Raw genomic sequence first — 8,348 nt, forward strand, 5'->3', positions numbered from 1 at the left:
TGTTTACAATTTCAATATATTGTTAAGTTTAATATTTAACGACACCACTCTATGTAAATGTACAAATCATTTCATCATCAACTTATTAATCATTTATACAAGATCATACCAGATATCAAAGACTTTATACAAATCAGTTCAAATTTAATATAATGTTTGTGCTATATTCGATGACTAAATCCTATTTCTCCCAGGGCCTGTTCATCGGAACTCTCTTTTTGATCTTGATTGGAGTCTTTTTCTTCTTTATTGGCTTGATGTCGACTGTCTCTTTATCCTTTTCTTCAGCTCTCTCCACCTGTTCCTCTTCTTGGACTGTGTGGCCTGATGCGATCATGGGTGGCTCTCGAAACCTTACAAGCTGGTGTTTTCCATAGCCCTCCAGATATTTGGGGTCCTTAACACCACATGCTAATGCATAAGAAGTGTAAGACAAAAAGTAAGCGGCCCTAGAGGCCTGCTTATTCACATAATCTCCAAATATATCTATGGCAGACAACCTCTCTATCAAAATGATCTTTTCCTTTTGCCATGAAAGAGCATGTCCACCTAAAGCCCTGGACAAACATTTTAGGAAGTAAACAATGGCTTCTCCATTGTTGCTCAACTGCCTATGGTAAATCAAGATCTTGGCACTGCCTAGATCATGAATATAATGAGCTAGGCCTGACATTTTGCGAAACCCAACCTGCCTGCTTCCACTTGATCTCTGGAGGAATGTGTCATCCTCAATTTGTAGCTGCAACATATCAAAGGATTGGAGTGAGACAATACACAACCTACAAAACTAAAGTTAAGCAGAAGTCAAAGTATATGATTTGAAGTACCTTCTCATTTTCATCAGAAACAAGCAGTTCATCTTTCCAAAGATTTATCCCTCTCCCTTCTTGTACAGCCTCTTCTCTAGTCTTTTCTGTGTATAGAGCTGAGAGATTCATAGCTTCCTGTGTGAGCTGGAAGGCAGCTTCATCTGGCTCTTGGAACTTTTCAGCCTCTTTGAAACAAAATGAAAGGGCCTCTACAGGATCAAACATTGTTTCCAAAGCCAGAAGTGATTGGTCATCCTCTATGCCAACCTCCTTGTCAAGCCTTGAAGCCTGGGCAATAAGGGAAATGGCATAGTCCTCCCTCAAATCAAACATACACTCTATATCATGGAGGAAAACATAATCCTTTCCACCAATCAACACACCTGGAAGCATGGGCACTGCATAGTTGCTGCTCTGAACATCAAAATCTTCAACTGGCTCTGCTCCCCTCAGAGTTTTATTCCTCAGTTGAACAAGGTCAAGAGCAGCCACTTGCAGCCCCTCATCCTGAAGGTTGATATCTTCTTCTTGCTCTGCCATTTCAGAGCCCAAAGAAACATCCTCCTTTTCAGAAGCTTCAGATGTGTCTTCTTCTTCTGTTTCCTGCCCTTGTTCATCCAAGGACTCCTGACTGAAGACAATGTACATGAGAAATGCCATGCTCTCCTCCAGCACTCTGCACTTTCTGGTGTGCAAAGTACAGTTGAATTTATAGTGATCAGGTAGGCTGTCAAATCTTCTGCTCACATGGTACCTCAGCCTGTCATTGGAGACAATATGATTAATGTGCACAAAAACCTTTTCACCTCCCACAATTCTTCCTGCCTCTGTCAGTTCTTTGAAGGCATCCCAATAGTCTGAAAGAAAATCTTTGTGTTGCTCCAGTACAGAGCTCATTGAGAACTCCATGTTGAATATACTGTGGTATAAATGGAAGTTACTCTGAGCCTTGCATTTGTGAAGAAACTCAAACAGGAGCAAATCTGGAGAACTGTCCTCTTCTGGTTCCATTTGTTTTTTGATGGAAGAATCAGCACTCTGCTCCAGCCTCTTCTTTTTGCCTGTTCAAAAACTTATATACTATGAATTCTATATGCTGACATATGCAATCAGTGAATGCATTGTATATCACCAGATAATTCCTTCATGACATCTCATCACTCACCTGGTGATTGCTGAGGTTTTATTATAGCAGCAGAAAAGTCTAGCTTCCTCTTGAAAGGTGGGGCCTGGGAGCCAGCTGTTCCAAAACAAAAACATTTCTCATCATCAAGGAAGATCTCCACAGGGCTAAAGGTAGCAAATTAATGAGGTAGAAGTGAGAAACAAATAATACACAGGAATTTGCAGCAAAATGCGATATGGGCTGTTTAGAGAATTGTAAACCACTCTCCTCGCATTTTGTTGCAAATTCTCAAATTCTGGTCATGTGCATGTCAAATCAAGAACTTGGTTCATCTCAGTGATTCCTGGACACTATGATCTCATATGCAAGAGAAATAATGGAATGAGTGATACTATTCATGAGGAATGTGTCAACAACAGGAATTTGCAGCAAAATGCGATATGGGCTGTTTAGAGAACTATAAACCACTCTCCTCGCATTTTGTTGCAAATTCTCAAGTTCTGTTCATGTGCATGTCAAATCAAGCACTTGCTTCATTTCAGTGATTCCTGGACACTATGCTCTCATATGCAAGAGAAAAAATGGATTGAATGAAAATTTTCATGAGCAAGGAGTCCACAACAGGAATTTGCAGCAAAATGCGATATGGGCTGTTTAGAGAATTCCAAACCACTCTCCTCGCATTTTGTTGCAAATTTCTTCTTTCTGTTCATATCAACCTACAATCTAATTTCTGGGTGATTTACCACATTGTGGAAGAAGGATGGAGCTGAGTGAAGACATTGGGACATAAAAAATCCAATGGATGGAAGAAATAAATGTTGAAAAACATTGAAACCAAACTAGAACTCTGACCTTTTTTTTCCTTTTCCATGCTGATTGAGTTGCACTGGTAAATCTCCTGCTCTTTCTCTAGCTTGAACCTTGCACTCTAGGTAACCTGGAGATCTGGCAGTACTGTCTTCAGGATGGCTGCAGTCTGGATGGAGTGTGCTGGGTAGGAAAGAATCAGAGAGAAAGGATCAGGAGAGAGTCGTGGCAGGGATGAGAGATTGGAATCCAGGGGAGGGAAAAGTGGTTGTGGTATTCATGATGAAATAATGAATGGCACAAGTTCCAAGGAATAAAGTGTACTTTCACACGTGCCAGATTTCAAACTCCAAGAGATCTGGGTCCCATCCACACGTGTGAAAAACGACTAGATTCCACACGTGTGGGATTTAGTGATTCTTTAATTCATTTTGCACTTCTTTGTGGTATCCTGTTTTAGAACTCTTGCCCTCCAGTCTCTGCTCTCTTACCTCCCTACCTCCATACTCTGCAGCATCAGCATCTTGTCCAGCAGCACAGAATCATCCTCAGCACAGATTACTCCTCAACAGCACAGCACATCCACAGATAGACTCCAGGTCAGGAACAATGGGTTCTCCCCTTAGTCTCTGCAATCTTTTTGCCTAAAATAGAAAAAATACATACTGTATGGAAATGCATAGACTCAAACCAAGACAAAGAAATCACTGTAGGAAAGCAGATCTTCAAGTGTGATATTTCCATGTGATCTTCTTGAATAACCTCCATTCATACTGTATTTGGTTGGAGAAACATAGAAACCACTGTAGGAGTGCACCAGCATGTCATTTAGAAAATTTGCAGCAAAATGCGATGTGGACCTGTTTGAAATTCCAAACTGCTCATATCGCATTTTATTGCAAATTTCTCTATTTGGCTTCTTCCACCCCTGTGATTGCCTTCTCTTTGTGAGAACATGTTCTGGTTTTTGACTTCCATAGCTGTAGTCTTCTTGCATAAACTCCATTCATACTGTATTTGGCTGGAGAGACAAAGAAATCACTGTAGAAGTTCACCAGCATGTCATTTCAGAAATTTGCAGCAAAATGCGACGTGGACCTGTTTGAAATTCCAAACTGCTCATATCGCATTTTATTGCAAATTTGTCTATTTGGCTTCTTCCAGCTCTGTGATTGCCTTTTCTTAATGAGAACATGTCTGGTTTTGTGACTCCCCTTAGTCTCTGCAATCTTCTTGCCTAAAATAGAAAAATTACATCCTGTATGGAAATGCATAGGCTCAAACCAAGACAGAGAAATCACTGAAGGAATGCAGATCTTCAAGTGTGATATTTGCATGTGATCTTCTTGCATGACCTCCATTCATACTATATTTGGTTGGAGAAACATAGAAATCACTGTAGGAGTGCACCAGCATTTCATTTAAAAAATTTGCAGCAAAATGCGATGTGGACCTGTTTGAAATTCCAAACTGCTCATATCGCATTTTATTGCAAATTTCTCTATTTGGCTTCTACCACCCCTGTGATTGCCTTTTCTTTGTTAGAACATGTTCTTCATGTCTTTGATATCTTTCCAATCCTTTGTATGCAGTTTTTCAGAGTGATGGCAAGAACCAAATCAACTGCAAGGCAAGTTGGCAAAGGACCAGGTCTTGCAGCAACAGCAGCTGGGACAGGTTCCAAGAAGTTTAGTGTTCCTCCAAAGGGAAGAGCTTCACATGGCAGGAAGGGTAAGCCAATGAGCTTGCTCAAGCAAAAGGCCAAAAGATTGAATAAGGGTGCAGGTGTGCTTAGGGAAATAAGGAGGCAACAGAAAGCCATAGGTTTTGCAATACCCAAAGCACCCTTTCAAAGACTGGTGAGAGAAATTTGTGACAGTTGGAACCTTGGGTTCAGGTGGAATAGAACTGCCATTCTTTCCTTGCAGGAAATGGCAGAGGATTACCTGGAGAAATATTTTGAGGATGCAATGCTTGTAGCAGCCCATGCTCACAGGGTGACTTTGATGGCCAAAGATTTCAACACTTTGTCCAGAGTGAGATGGAGATATGACAAGCTGGTTCATCCTGTGGAATGGCAGGACATCAAAATGAGAGATATATTGCTAATTCCACCTACAAGGAAGGTCAAGGTTGATGAGGTAAAGGTTGTTGAGGTAACACACTCAAAGAACACCAGAGGGAAGGCTGCTTATGAGGACTCACTGAAGCAGCAAGTAAAAGAAACAAAATCTATGATAGATGTGGAAACTGGAAAGAAGGAGCTACACATACATAGAAGGTTGAAGGAGCTGGGCCCTGATGTAGTTGTACATATTGAGGATGAAGTTTCAGTCAATGATTTTGATTTGACAAAACAATGCTTAGCAGCATTGGCTAACAAGAATGAGTATTGCTCAGATACTATCATTCTTGCAATGCTCTAGTAAGTGTCTTTAAATTTTACATTTTTTGCAAATCAATCCTCCTTGTAACTCTTTTATAACCTACCCTAATTATGTTCTGATCCTATGCAGCATGATGAGAAGCTGGCTTCATCCCTCTGTACAACATACAGTCCATATTGTTGATCCAGCCATTTCTTCTAGATTAAGAGATGCAAAAGAGACTCCCATGAGTATTTCCAGCTGGTTCAAACACTGCAATTTTGAAGTAATTGACATTTTGCTACTTCCATATCATAGCAGGTATGTGGGTGACTACTTCTTTTAAGATTCTTCTTTAATATTGGGAACTCTTGTAGCCTTTCATTTGCTTATGCTTTTTTCCTTATGCAGTGACCACTGGAGTTTTGTGTCTATTGACATCCAGCAGAAGCAGTGCTTTCTATTCAACTCTCTAAAAAACACACACAGAGAGCTGAAATTGTAAGTACTGTGTGTGCTTTCTGAACTCAAAACTTCATTATTTTGATACCATACTAACTAAATTATACATATTGCAGTTGTATTAGAAGGCTATTAGATGCATTGGATCATTGTCCTCCAAATGTCTCTCTGTTGGATTCAATAGAGCCATTAAGTCTAGAGGTAAAAAGTCTATTAAATGCTATGTCTTTGAACTTATTGAATAATTTTGTTTTGTGCTGATGCTCACAGTTTCTAACATTTTTTTCTAACTGTACAGACACCACAACAAAATGATTCAAGTAGTTGTGGATGGAGGGTGCTGATCAATGCAAAATATATACTTTCAAGCTACTTTGAAAAGGAACAGCCAGATCTGGTAAGGAAAAATACTTTTCATTTAGCTTGAATATAATTCATAATGATACAAAGTGTTCTAAATTATCCTCTGCCATTGCAGATGAAAGAGGATAGCTTCAGCCCCAACTATGTACATAATTTTAGAGCTCATACAATTTTGAGGTTTTTGAGCTATGCCTCCCCCAAACCTATTGTAGCAGCTACTGTGGAGCTGGGTGAAAGCTCTAAAGTACAAGAAGGTGTCATACACCTTGATCCCACATATGAAGCACCTGATGTTGAGGACCAGATGCCACAGGAGCAATCACAGAGTGCTGAGGAGGAGCAGACACAGGAGCAAAGACCTGCTGTTGATGTTGAGGAGAAGGTGGAGAAGCAGCAAAGAGAGGCTTCTGGGGCAGTGGAGGAGACAGGATGGAGCACGGACAGGATGGAGCAGCAGAGAGAAGATCCTCCAGAAAATGTAGAGCAGCCTCTGGATGAAACTGTACATAAATAGAAAATGGATGTTAGAAATATGTTCTACAGATTCAGCTAAACAATTCTGTACAAAATCTTACTTGATTGAATACAAAACCTTTCTTTATGGAGTATGTGTGATCTCAATTTTAAAATTTTCTATGTCTTTGCATTTAACTGAGCTCTCTCTTCTTCTGAGTAACTGCAAAAAAGCAATATGAATTAGTGTGGTAAATTAAACTAATAGCAATGCTTATAGAGACTAGGATAAATCAGATGGTGTACCTTTCTGTTCTTGTAGATAAATAAAAAGTCGTTTGAGATAGAACCTTCAGTCTCAAACAGAATGTCACTGCGTAATTGAGCTAGGGAGCAACATTCTCTTAACGAGATACTGGCTACCACATCACCATTCTCAAGAACATCAATATCAATAAGTTTATTTTGTGCACCAAACGACTCTTCATCTTGGTCCATTGGGACAAGCTTTGAACCTAGCATTCGACTGCGCTTGTAATAAAAAGAGAAAATAAAATTTTGTGATGCAACCATGTACTTCAGTTGCATAGAAGGTTGGACCACCTCACAAAACACTGAACTACATGTCTTCTTATCCCAACCTTTATCCAAAAATTGTGGCATGCATGCCGAATTTGTTGCTTTAACTGTGAGCATTGTTTTTGAAACCTTTACTGGAAAGGTATTAAACAAGTCTACAAAAACTGTGAGAGGCATGCACAAAGAAATTTTTACTATCCTAGTGGCAATATTGGGCCTCAGAGCTTTCTGTACTTCTGTAAAAAGCTTCGCCCTATATGCCTCTGTAACACTAGAATGTGGGTGAGGCCAATCCACCGAATTCCACGCCGGAAGGTCTTGTTTTATTAATACACCATGTGTGTTAGCTTTGTCCAGCAACTGATAAAAATGATCAGTAAAAAATATACCCGATTGAGCTAGCTCTGTTGCACATCGACCTTGGTATTGTTGTTCTCCTATCGATCCATGCAGAACATCTATAAATCCCAGAATACAATCGATGTTTTGCCATGTCTCATACGATGAAGGATATAAATCTGAAATAAAACAACACAAGAATGTCAATAAGTTAAGAGAGAAAGCTTCATCTTAAAAATCCATACACCTCATGAAGGAAAAAACCACAATAGAAAAATATACAATTAGGCCTGTGTTGCGGAAGATTTTTTGGATAGTCTCGCAAGACAAGTTCTTTATGCATGTACACGTGCTGAATCAAAACTTCTTTCACGGATATCTTCCCTTTGGTGATTTTAAAATCTCGTACTCTTCCCTTCCACGATGCCAAGAAAATGTTTTTTGTCTGGGGTCTTTTTCTTTTGCTAGGTTGCATGAGCACCCATGCTCCTTTCGAAACACTAAACCTTTCCCAAGTTCCTTCTGTTTTGACTGTACTTGAATTCTCTACCGACGAAATAGAAGAAGCAGGTCGACGGGGTAAGGATGTTTGGTATAATTCTGCCTTCGTAGCATTATCATCCACAGAGCGTCTTGCACAAGAACGGCTGTGGTTTTGGTTCACCATGGAGATTTTCTGAATCTGTAAGAATAGCAAAGTAATGTAACTAAGATAACAATTTGAAGTTTCAAGAAAGAGAAAGTGGGCAAACAGACAGTTGACGAGAAACATCTTACTCTACGCCAAACAGGATCAAGGGAGCAGTTTTGGAAAAGGAAGGCAGTTGCACAATGAGGCAATGGTGTAGAATGGTAGACCTTTCGCACGAAAGGCGGCACAATATTTGAAAATTCAAAGGAAGGTGGAAGCGGGAAGGATCTTGTCAGATAAAATGTCAGTTTAGATTCTATCTTCTTGTCCAAAGATCTTCTACGAATAAAAAACCAATCTCCTCATTAATGTAGCACGCTTGTACTTACATAAAGTATTGTTTCTTTTTT

Source organism: Dipteris shenzhenensis, chromosome 7 (assembly GCF_047967505.1).
Source record: "Dipteris shenzhenensis isolate YYH24624 ecotype China chromosome 7, Dip_SZ_1.0, whole genome shotgun sequence".
NCBI classification, from domain to species: domain Eukaryota; kingdom Viridiplantae; phylum Streptophyta; class Polypodiopsida; order Gleicheniales; family Dipteridaceae; genus Dipteris; species Dipteris shenzhenensis.